This window comes from Triticum urartu, chromosome 7A (genome assembly GCF_056163025.1).
Source record: "Triticum urartu cultivar PI428250 chromosome 7A, HENAU_Tu73, whole genome shotgun sequence".
NCBI lineage: Eukaryota > Viridiplantae > Streptophyta > Magnoliopsida > Poales > Poaceae > Triticum > Triticum urartu.
In genome coordinates this window covers 618,282,704-618,296,358 of record NC_141879.1, presented here as the reverse complement: position 1 = coordinate 618,296,358, position 13,655 = coordinate 618,282,704, and positions in this window count along the sequence as shown.

The window sequence follows — 13,655 nt, the reverse complement described above, 5'->3', positions numbered from 1 at the left end:
GTTTGTTTTGGATGTGTCTTGAACAAATCCAGTCAAATCATGCTTCCCTTATCAATCCCAACAAGCTCAACACATGTTTTGGGTCCAATGGTGGATTTCAGAGTGAAGACACATTCCTCTAGAGATGTTAGTTAAAAGTTCAAATTTCTTAAAACATGAAATATTAAAAAGTAATTCAGCTCATATAGTCATGATGTATGAAACAAATATGAGAACGTTGGTTAATTGGCAACACTAAGTGTGTGGAAAAGATTGATTGTATAATCATGAAGTGAATCATGCTAAAAAATGGTGAAGATTCATCAAACTAAAATTTGCCTATTATTTCTTAGTAGATCTAAATTGTCTCGTATGATACGGGTCGCGTCCTGTTCTGTCATCCAAATGTTCTCCATATTTTTGAGTTCATCGTTTATTTTAAATTCAACCTAGGGTGATGATATTGAAAAAACCTTGGGTGGTGCTCGAGAGAGATGATTTCTGTCCCAAGTGACATCACCTACCATTTCCACATATTGGTGTGATTCACACTCTTGAAATAAAGTTAGAGGGGGTTTGCTAGAAGCAATGATAAAATGGGTGTACTTTTTTGTTGTAATTAAACCCTATGTTTGCATTTCTTGTCTTTTGTCAAAGTTCTAGTATACTTGATGATATATTCGTTGCTCGGAGTCATCTACGATGGTTTAGCCATCTACAAGGGAAGGAAAATGGTAGTTCTAAGGGACATTGACATGTTTGATGCTATCATCTAAGACAGGCAGGAACTTGATGTAGATGGGACTATGTAGTAGTTAATAAAGGAATGGCGGAATAATATAAGTGAAAGCCTGCTGGATACCCGAAAACATTGGGAAAAACAAATGAATACCAACTTTGATATTATAGGGTTTTATGTGCAAATGATTTTATGAAATAGATGTAAACACATATTTGAAGTTGGTGGAGGAGGGGTGGAGCCTAGTACATTGTTATTAAGGACAAATAGAATGCATTTGCCGCTTCATACTCAGTGATAGAGTAGGATAGAGAGTGGCTTTAGTGAGATTCCTTCTTGAGATTTTTTATAGTAGGTGCTAGATATACAAGGTAACTGTTGGTTGTGTATATGTCTTTTGACTGCTCTAAGTGCACCTCCTGCAAGCCAATGGGGCCAAACATCTTCCCAAAATAGATCATTTAACTTCTCCTTACTTCTCCTGAAATTACCTATTTAGGTGTTGACTATTAATTTTGTGGCAAGCATGGAACAATTTATGCCTTTAGGCATGTTGGCGGAAACTGATAGACCTTCATTTTTTTTGGCTGTGGATGAGGGTTGGAGCCCCGTACGCTGTTATTAAGGATAGATGATTGCACTGACCACTTCATCATAAGTCATAAAATTTTAATATTGAGTGCCTTCAGTGAGCTTCCATCTTGAGATTTTTTTATAGCAGGCACTAGATATACAAGGTAATTCTTGGTTGTGTGGGTATCTTTTGGCTGCTATGAGCGCCACCATCTTGCAAGCAAACGACGCCAAACAGCTTCCCAAGATTAATAACTCCACCTTACTTGTCCTTAATTAAATCACCCTGTTAAGGTGTTGACTATGTCTTTTGTAGCAAGCATGGATTTTTTTTATGCCTTTAGGCATGTGTGTGGAAACCGATAGATCTTTTTTTTGTTTTGGATGTGTCTTGTACAAATCCAGTCATATTATGCTTCCCTTTACCAATCTAGACAACGTCAACAGAAGTTTTTGGTCAAATGGTGGATTTCACAGTGAAGAGACATTCCTCTAAAGATGTTAGTTCCAATCCGAAAGACCTTAAACTTGTAAGATGCAGAAGTGATTAAGATCACATAGCCGTGATGTATGAAACAAATATGTGAACATTGGTTAATTAGCAACACTAGGTGTGTGGAAAAGGTTGAATGTAAAAATCATGATTAGTGAATCATACTAATAAATTGGTGAAGAAGCATCAAGCTAGAATTTGACAGTTCTGTTGTGTTATTACATGAGGGAACATATTTTCCTCGATATCTCAATCACCAAATTCATAGAAACATTTAAGATGTCATATGATAGGAAATCCTATCAAGTTAAGTAAGCAACTCAAGTTAGACTAGTGTATACTAGTGTATTGAAAATTCATAGATGTCGCATGATAAAAAATTCCATGTATAGTTACCAAGGAGAACAACTCATGTATATCAAATAATGGACCGTGTAGAGACATGTCGGCTTGTCATGCAGAAGTTGTTTGACATGAGTATTACAAGCATTTCACCTATGTTTGTTATAGATTTTTATGCTAGTTTCATGAAAGGGATGTAACAATGTTTTAAACAAGTGTTTATTTGTCATTACAATCATGTAGAATGTTCTGGATAAATTACATAAATATACGCATACAACCGTGTCGGTTTCATTATTTTTTCAATAAACAATTACCTATCTCCGCCAGGTCATCCACCGGCTTTGCGAGACTCTCCGGTCCCCAATGTGGCCGGTATGAATTACCACTGTGTTGTGCCAAGACGCGAGATTGGGCCAGATGACGGGAATGGAATGCAACGGATGGTGGAATAACCCAAAGATTTCTATCTAGTTTTAGTTTGAAAGGTGGAAATGGAATCGACAATGAAGCGAGTATTTTTTTAGTAGATTTCAAATGTCTCATATGACATGGGTTGCATCTTATTCTATCATTCGAATGTTCTCCATATTTGCGAGTTCATCCTTTCTTTTAAATTCAACCTATGGCGATGAATCAAAAAAACCTTGGGTGATGCTCGAAAGAGATGATTTTTGTCCAGGAGACATCAGCTATCATTTTCACATATTTGTGTGATTCACACTCTTGAAATGAAATGAAAGGGGGATCTGCCAGAAGCAATGATAAAATGGGTGTACCTACTTTTGTTGGAATTAATCCCTAGGTTTGGATTTCATGTGTCATGACAAAGCTTTAGTATACTTGGTGATAGATTCGTCACTTGGAGTCATCTGCGATGGTTTAGCCGTTGGAAAGGGAAAATGTTGGTCCGAGGGAGATTGACATGTTTGTAAGTTATAGCATTGATGCTATCAACTAAGACAAAGAGGTACTTAATGTCAATAAAGAAATGATGGAATGACATAAGTCGGAGCCTAAGAGATACTAAAAAACAATGCGAAAAACACATGAATACTAACTTTGATATTATAGAGTTTTATGTGCCAATGGGTCATGAAGATATATGTAAAACACATATTTGATGTTGGCGGATGAGGGTTGGTGCCTCATACGTTGTTATTAAGGATAGATGGATTGCACTGACCACTTCATCATCAGTCATAGAATCAAAATATTGAGTGCCTTCAGCGAGCTTCCATCTGGAGATTTTTTTTATAGCAGACACTAGATATACAAGGTAATTCTTGGTTGTGCGGGCATCTTTTGGCTGCTCTGAGCGCCACCATCTTTCAACCAAATGGGGCCAAACAGCTTCCCAAAATAGATAACTTCACCTTACTTCTCCTGAAATAACATGTTAAGGTGTTGGCTATGTCTTTTGTAGCAAGCATGGAACATCTTTATGCATTTACGCATGTTTGGGGAAACCGATAGACCTTTGTTTGTTTTGGATGTGTCCTGGACAAATCTAGTCAAATCATGCTTCCCTTTAGCAATCACAACAACCTCTACATAACTTTTTTTTCAACTGGTGGATTCCAGAGTGAAGACACATTCCTCTAAAGATGTTAGTTCAGAGTCCAAAGACCTTAAAACTTGAAATATGAAAAAAAAATCAGCTCATATGGTCATGATGTATGAAACAAATATGTGAACGTTGGTTAATTAGCAACCCTAGGTGTGTGGAAAAGGTTGAATGTACAATCATGATTAGTGAATCATGCTAATAAATTGGTGAAGAGGCATCAAACTAAAATTTAGCTGATATCTTGTGTTCTTAAACTAAGGAATCTATTTGGCTAGATATCACAATCACCAAATTCTTAGCAACATTAAAGATATCATATGATAGGAAATACAATAAAATTAAGTAAGCAACTCAAGTTATACTAGTGTATACTAGTGTATGGAAACCTATGGTTATTATAGATCTTTATCCTATTTTCACGAAAGGGATGTAACAATGTTTTAAACAAGTGTCTATTCCTCGCTATAATCATTTAGAATGTTTTGGACAAATTCCATAAATATTCGCATACAACCACATTAGTTTCATTATTTTTCCAAAAGCAATTAGATATCTCCGCCGTGTCATCCACCGGCTTTGGGAGTAGCTCGGTTACCCCCACGCGGCTAGTACTAATTACCGTTGTGTTGTCCCAAGATGTGAGATTGGGTCAGATGAAGTGGATGGAATGCGGCAGAGCACGGAATAACCCTAGGATTTCGATCTACTTTTAGTTTTGAAGGTTGAAATGGGAACAACAATGGAGCGAGTATTTTTGAGTAGATCTCAGTTGTCTTCTATGATATGAGTTGCATCGCATTCTGTCATCCGAATGTTCTCCATATTTCCTAGTTCATCCTTTTTTTTAAATACAACCTAGGATGATGATCTCTAAAAAACCTTGGGTGATGCTCTAAAGACATGATTTTTCGCCAAGAGACATCACCTACCATTTCACATATTTCTCTAATTCACACTCCTGAAATAAAATCAGAGGGGGCTTTGCTAGAAGCCGTGATAAAACTTGTGCACCTCTTTTTGTTGGAATTAAACCATAGGTTGGCATTGCATGTCACTTATCATAGTTTTATTATACTTGGTGATAGATTCGTCGCTTCGAGTCATCTACGATGGTTAAATCATTTACTAGGGAAGTAAAATTGGTTTTCCAAGGGAGATTGACTTGTTTGTAAGTCATTGCGTTGATGTTGTTTGCTAATTAAGACAAAGAGGAACCTTATGTAGATGGAACTATGTAGTATTCAATAAATGAATGATGGAATGACATGGGTCGAAGCCTACTAGATACACAAAAACATTGCGAAAAACACATGAATACCAAATTTCATATGATAGATTTTTATGTGCAGCCGAGTTCATGAAAATAGAGGTAAAGCACATGTTCGAAGTTGGCGGAGCAAGGGTTGAACCTAGTAAGTTGTTACTAAGAACAGATAGAATGCACTGGCCACTTCACAGCGATAGAATCAAAATAGTGAGTGCCTTTAGTGAGCTTCCTTCTTGAGAATTTTTGTTAGGAAGCACTAGATAGACAAGGTAATTCTTGGATGTTGGACGTCTTTTGGCTGCTCTGAGTGCCACCTTCTTGCAAGCAAATAGGGCCAAACAGCTTCCCAAAATCTATCATTTAAATCACCTTAGTTCTCCTGGAATCACCTGTTAAAGCGTTGGCTACATCTTTTCAAGCAAGCATGGAACAATTCATACATTTTGGCATATTGGCGGAAAACGATAGATCTTTGTTTGTTTTGCATGTGTCTTGAACAAATCCAGTTAAATTATGCTTCCCTTTACCAATCCGAAAGACCTCAACAAAAGTTTTTGTTGCAATAATGGATTTGAGAGTGAAGACATGTTCCTCTGAAGATGTTAGGTTGGAGCCCAAAGACTTTAAAACCTCAAATATATAAAAGTAATTCATATAGCCGTGATGTATGAAACAAATGTGCGGTTGTCGGTTAATTGGCAAAACTTCGTGTGCGAAAAGGTTGGCTATACAATCATGATTTGTGAATCATGCTAATAAATTACTGAAGAAGCATCAAACTGAAGTTGTTCTCTTGTGTTATTACACCAGGCAGCATATTTGCCTCTTCATCTCAATCACCAAATTAATAGCAACATTTAAGATGTCATATGATAGGAAATACAATTAAATTTGGTAAGCAACTCAAGTTATACTAGTGTACGGATAATTCATTGTTGTTGCCTTATAAAATGTTTATGTATAGTTACAAAGCAGAGACATGTAGGTTTATTAAGCAGACGTGGTTTCACATGAGCATTACAAGTATTTCACTCTTGTTTGTTATAGATTTCTATCCAATTTTCATGAAAGGGATGTAATAATGTTTTAAACAAGTGTCTATTCCTTGCTACAATCATGTAGAATGTTTTGGGCAAATTCCATAAATATCCGCATGCAACCAAGTGGTTACATTACTTTTTCTAAAACAATTAGCTATCTAAGTCGGGTCATCCACCGGATTTGGAAGGCGCTTGGGTCCCTGATGCAGCTGGTATGACTTACCGTTGTGTTGTGCCAATGCAAGATGCAAGATTGGGCCAGACGATGGGGATGGAGTGCGGCGGAGGGTGGAATAAACATAGGATTTTGATCTAGTTTTAATTTTGAAGGTGGAAATGGAAACGACAATGGAGCGAGTATTTGTGAGTAGATCTTAGTTGTCTCATATGATATGGGTCGTGTCCCATTCATTCATCTAAATGTTCTCCATATTTCCGAGTCCATCCTTTAAAAAAACAACCTAGGGTGATGATATAAAAAACCTTGGGTGATGCTCGAAAGACATGATTTTTGGCCAAGAGACATCACCTACCATTTTCACATATTTGTGTGACTCACATTCTTGAAATAAAGTTAGACGGGGTTTGCTAGAATCAATGATAAATTGCGTGTACCTATTTTTGTTCGAATTAAACCCTAGGTTTGCACCTTTGTGATAGATTCGTCGCTTGGAGTCATCGACGATGGTTTAGCCATCTACCAGGGAAGGAAAATTGTTGGTCCAAGGGAGATTGACATTTTTGTAAGTTATAGCATTGATGCTATCAACTAAGACAAAGAGGAACTTGAAGTAAGGAACAATGTAGTAGTCAATAAAGAAATGATGGAATGCCATGAGTTAGAGCCAACGAGATACTAAAAAACAATGCGAAAAACACATGAATACTAACTTTGATATTATAGAGTTTTATGTGCTAATGAGTCATGAAAATATATGTAAAACACATATTTGAAGTTGGCGGATAAGGGTTGGATCCTCGTACACTGTTATTAGGATAGATGGATTGCACTGACCACTTCTGCATCAGTCATAGAATTGAAATATTGAGTGCCTTCGGTGATCTTCCATATTGAGTTTTTTATAGCAGGCACTAGATATACAATGTAATTCTTGGTCGTGCGGGCGTATGTTGGCTGCTATGAGCGTCACATCTTACAAACAATCGGGGCCAAACAGCCTCACAGAATAGATAACTTCGCCTTACTTCTCCTGAAATCACATGTTATAGCGTTTTCTATGTCTTTTGTAGCATGCATGGAACATTTTTATGCATTTAGGCATGTTTGGGGACACCGATAGGCCTTTATTTGTTTTGGATGTGTCCTGAACAACTTTTGTCAAATCACGCTTCCCTTTACCAATCTCAACAACCTCAGCATAACTTTTTGGTCAAATGGTGGATTTCGGCGTGAAGACACATTCCTATAAAGATGTTAGTTCAGAGCGCAAAGACCTTAAAACTTGAAATATGAAAAAGCAAGCCAGCTCATATAGTCGTCATGTATGAAACAAATATGAGAAAGTTAGTTAACTGGCAACACTAGATGTGTGGAAAAGGTTGATTGTACAATCATGTGTAGTTACAAAGAAGAAGAACACATGTGTATCTTATAATGAACCGCGCAGAGACATGTTGACTTGTCAAGCCGAAGTGGTTTCGCATGACTATTACAAGTATTCCACCTACGTTTGTTACAGAATGTTTATCCTATTTTCCTGAAATGGAAGTAACAATGTTTTAAACAAGTGTTTATTCCTCGCTACAATCATGTAGAATGTTCTGGACAAATTCCATCAATATTCACATACAACCGCGTTGATTTCATTTTTTTTTTCAAAAACAATTAGTTATCTCCGACTGGCCATCCACCGACTTTTGGAGGTGCTCGGGTCCCCGATGCAGCTCGTATGACTTACCGTTGTGTTGTGTCAAGATGTGAGATTGGGTCAGACAGAGGGGATGGAACGCGGCAGATGGTGGAATAACCCTAGGATTTCGATCTAGTTTTAGTTTGGAAGGTTGAAATGGAACCAACAATGGAGTTAGTATTTTTTTAGTAGATCTCAGTTATCTCGTATCATATGGGTCGTGTCCTATTCTATCATCTGAATGTTCTCCAAATTTCTAAGTTCATCCTTTATTTTAAATTCGAACTAGGGTGACGATATCGAAAAAACCTTGGGTGATACTTGAAAGACATGATTTTTAGCCAACAGACATCACCTGCCATTTAAACATATTTGTGTGATTCACACTCTTGAAATGAAGTTTGTGGGGGTTTGCTAGAAGATATGATAAAATTTGTGTACGTCTTTTTGGAATTAAACCCTATATATGTTTGCATTTCATGTCTCTTGTCAAGGCTTTAGTATATTTGGTGATAGTTTCGTCGCTTGGAGTCATCAACAATGGTTTAGCCCTCTATGGGGGACAAAAATTTATTGTTCCTAGGGAGATTGACATGTTTGTAAGGTATAGCATTGATGCTATCAGCTAAGACAAAGAGGAACTTGATGTAGAAGGAACGATGTAGTAGTGAATAAAAAAATGAAGGAATGACATGAGTCGCAGTCTAGGAGATACTCAAAAACAATGCGAAAAATACATGAATACTAACTTTGATATTATAGAGTTTTATGTGCCAATGAGTTCATGAAAATAGATGTAAAACACATATTTGAAGTTGGCGGAGGAGGGTTGGAGCCTCGCACGTTATTATTAAGGATAGATGGATTGCACTGACCACTTCATCATAAGTGATAGGATCGAAATAGTGCGTGCCTTCAGTGAGCTTCCATCTTGAGAGTTTTTAATGGCAGGCACTAAATATACAAGGTAATTCCTGGTTCTGCAGGCGTCTTTTGACTGCTCCAAGCGTCTCCATCTTGCAAGTAAGTGGGGCCAAACAGCTTCCAAAGATAGATAACTTCGCATTACTTCTCCTGAAATCACCTGTTAAGGCGTTGAATATGTCTTTTGTAGCAAAAATGGAACATTTTTATGCCTTTAGGCGTGTTTGCAGAAACCGATAGACCTTTGTTTGTTTTGGATGTGTCCTGACAAATCCAATCAAGGCATGCTTCCCTTTACCAATCCTAACAAGATCAACAAATGTTTTTGGTCCAATGGTGGATTTCAGAGTGAAGACACATTCCTCTAGAGATGTTAGTTAAAATCCCAAATACCTTAAAACATGAAATACTAAAAAGTAATTCAGCAAATATAGTTGTGATGTATGAAACAAATATGAGAATGTTGGTTAATTGGCAACACTAGGTGTGTAGAAAAGGTTGATTGTACAATCATGAAGTGAATCCTGCTAAAAAAATTGGTGAAGATTCATCAAACTAGAATTTGGCAATTATTTTTTACTTGATCTCAATTGTCTCTTATGGTATGGGTCGCGTCCTTTTCTGTCATCCAAATGTTCTCCATATTTCGGAGTTCATCGTTTATTTGAAATTCAACCTAGGGTGATGATATCAAAAAAAACCTTGGGCGATGCTCGAGAGAGATGATTTTTGGCCCAAGAGACATCACCTACCATTTTCACATATTAGTGTGATTCACATGCTTGAAATAAAGTTAGAGGGGGTTTGCAAGAAGCAATGATAAAATGTGTGTACCTACTTTTGTTGGAATTAATCCCTAGGTTTGCATTTCATGTCTTTTGTCAAAGTTCTAGCATACTTGATGATATATTCGTATCTCGAAGTTATCTACGATGGTTTAGCCATCTACTAGGGAAGGAAAATGGTAGTTCCGAGGGATATTGACATGTTTGATGCTATTATCTAAGACAACCAGGAATTTTATGTAGATGGGACTATGTAGTAGTTAATAAAGGAATGACGAAATAATATAAGTCAGAGCCTACCGAGTACCTGAAAACATTGGGAAAAACAAATATACCAACTTTGATATTATAGAGTTTTATGTGCCAACGAGTTCATAAAAATAGATGTAAACACATATTTGAAGTTGGTGGAGGAGGGGTGGAGCCTAGTACGTTGTTATTGAGAACAAATAGAATGCACTTGCCGCTTCATACTCAATGATAGAATAGAAATAGAGAGTGCCTTTAGTGAGATTCCTTCTTGAGATCTTTTTTATAGTAGGCGCTAGATATACAAGGTAATTCTTGGTTGTGCAGATGTCTTTCGACTGCTCTAAGTGCACCTCTTGCAAGCAAACGGGGCCAAACAACTTCCCAAAATAGATTGTTTAACTTCTCCTTACTTCTCCTGAAATTACCTATTTAGGAATTGACTATTAATTTTGTAGCAAGCATATAGTACAATTTATGACTTTAGGCATGTCGGCGGAAACCAATAGACCTTTGTTTATTTTGGTCGTGTCCTGAACAAATCCAGTCAAAGCATGCTTTCGTTCCCAACAACCTCAACGATTTATTTTGGGCTCAATGATGAAATTTGGAGTGAAGGCACATCTATCTATTACATATTATTATTAAATAAAAAAGATAAAAAAGAGATTACGTCTGTTCACATAGATTAAATTATAGTGGTCGTTCATTTTTTATATCAATGACTGAAATTTATAGGATATAAACTTACATACAATATTGACATGTGTGACCAGTGCAACATGTCACGTAAAAATATCTTGCTATTAAATCTGTCCGATATAACCCAGAGTACAAGGATAGACCGGAGTGTATACAAGGAAACAGTCATGGTTTCCATCAAGGAGTCATTGGCAACCACGAATAAGACTCGACATCCATGCAATCATAAAAACACAAGGATATGTAACCACACCACCCACAACTTCAAACTAGACGACATGCAAATAAAAGGGCTACGATCATAGCTTTACCTGGCGGCCATAACAACCCATATATACAGATCCTGCTCAGCACACAAGCACCCGTGCATGAAGTATAAGTCAAAAAGTGCAACTCAAACACGCCATCAAGAAAAAAATTGAAGTCTTTTCTTTTTGAGAAACACCTGTAATTTTATTCATCCTCTTAACAATTACAGGTACACTGATTTGGATCTAAGATCTAAGAAAATAAAAAATAACTGCTATGACTAAGAATTACAATGAAATATCTTGAAAACACCTTCTTCGCGGTGTCAATCTCTACTAGAAGAAATACTCCAAAGACTTCGATAAAGAGGCTGCAACAGGACTGGAGCAACGATGGTTTTTGAAAGCACCTTGAGTCGCACATCCAAAAAGATGGAAAGTCTTGATCGTTGAACGTACTTGGGCAGAGATGAACCCCTAGAAGTGCAGGCCGTCGGATCAATAGTATCTTCACCATGGTATCGATGAAAGATTTCAACTTCAGAAAGAATCAAACCGACAAAAGAAGGTTGACACACCAATATAAACTCTCTAATTTCTTGGCATCGCCAAAAAAATGAGAGTAAATTAATTCTCATAAAATATGATGATCACTAGATGACGACAAACAATGTAGAACTCTTCAAGATGTGAGGTCCCCTCACCTCACAGCGCCAAGATGGCAGCCAAAGGTGAGGGGACCAAAAATTCCTGGCTGAGGCTGCAGCCTTAATGAAACCCTCAAATCAAAGTCTATTGGAGCGATGAAACTCGATGCCTCACAATTATCAACCAGCAAAAACAAACCCACGATGTGCAAGTTGAAACCGGACAAAGCCACACCCAACTGCTTCACGTGACGTGCTACTTGATGTCCGATGAAGCCACACTTAACAGCCAACAAGAACTACCACGCGATGTGCAGCTTGACGCCCGACAAAGCCACACCCAACTGCTTCACGTGAGATGCTACTTGATGTCTGACGAAACCACACTTAACTTCTTCTCACCTTAATCATCAAGTTTGTTCTTTCTGTTCTATTGAAGGAAAAATACTTTCGAAAAAGCCATGCTCAACTGCTTCATGTGGCACACAGCTCGACGAGCGACCAAACCACGCCGAACTTCTTCTCACGTGAATCATCAAGTTTGGTCTTTATTATTCAGTAAGCTCACTTATTCTGGATAAAAACTTCATACGTGCCTCATCAATTGACAACTATCTTTCATTTATTTTGAAGGCAAAAGGCTATGGTATACAAGAAGTTGAACGACTTATCGAGAAGGAGACAAAATTGGAACATAGAAGTGAAGGCAATAAGAATGTGGGATTGAGTCAATCCTATAATTGATTCGCTTATTAGCCTAGAAAAATGAGAAACGATCTTGATGGATGAACAAGTATATTCTGGTGATTGTTTTGACAGGGAAAAACAATCGATGCTACAATCTGGAAGAATCGCATAGACAATTTCAAACCAAAGATCAACGAGTGATCTATTTATGCATTCGGCACTTTTAAGGTTATGCAATCCACACAAAAAACAGCCCAATGAGTAATCCAATTGTAATATTTTTTGCATACAATACAAAGGTCGCCAAAACTTTTTCTAAATCTAACATTCTTAAGAAATTTATCCCCACTAATTTCAACTAGTAGAATGCCCGTGCGTTGCCACGGGCATTTTACAACATTTAATGGTTCACTAGTAGAAAAATGGCCTATTGTCCCGATTCGTAAGGCCCATTTGTCCCGGTTCTTGAACCGGGACTAAAGGGTCGTTATTAAAGCCCAAGGCCTTTAGTCCCGGTTCTTACACGAACCGGGACCGATGGGCCTCCATGTGGCCGATGCTGCGAGTCCAGGCAGGAGGACCTTTGGTCCCGGTTGGTGGCACCAACCGGGACCAAAAGGCATCCACGCGTCATTTGTTCAGGGGTTAGGTTTTTTGTTTTTTTCTGAAAAGGGGGGAGGATTTGGGGGTTTTGTATGGTTAATTAAGGTGTTTCATATATTATGTTAGGTAGCTAATTAATTAATAGAGAGAAGTGTCCTCTCTTATCTCCGTGCTTGGTCGACGCTACGTACTATATGTATAGAGAGGCCCTCGAAACGCTAGCTATTAATAAAATGAAGGAAACCTTTAAGGACAGAAGTTCGTCATGCATACCGAGAGAAGTGATCGACCTCTCCTTCTTCAAGAGATTGGTCGAACAACAAGTTTTCGTATTATCTATCCGACGCTACTGGCTACATACATATACAATATGTAAGATCTCTTACAATCCCCTAGCATCTGAAATCAAGTTCCACATGGTATTCTCCGGCTTTATTGATGACGTGGTCAAGAAAGAATCCCGCCAATTCCTCTTGAATTGCTTTCATGCGATCTTCTGGTAGGAGTTCATTCTGCATCTCCCACGTCTAATTTGAAGACGGGGGTTAATACATATATATGAATGAAACTCAACAGAAATGATGGTGTAATAAAATGAAATTCTGAATATTATTGCTTACGCACATCAAATTGTCTTTTAGAGTAGCCCCGCTTATCTTTGCAAGTCGCGTTGTAGATGAACTCGCACACGTAGTATCCACAGTAATCATTCCCTTGTTCCTGCCACAAGCACTTTACGAGAAATAGAGGTCAATCAAACTAATAATGAAGCATTATAAATGGCATTGATGAAAGTAGCTAGAATCAATGGGAGATGCGCGGAACTAGCTAGCTAGTAGTACTTACTTTCGGGTATGTATATCGTAGCTCCTTTGGCAGTCCTGGAGCTTCTCCGGTGAACTTTTTCCAAACCATGCTAGACAAAGAAAATAATTA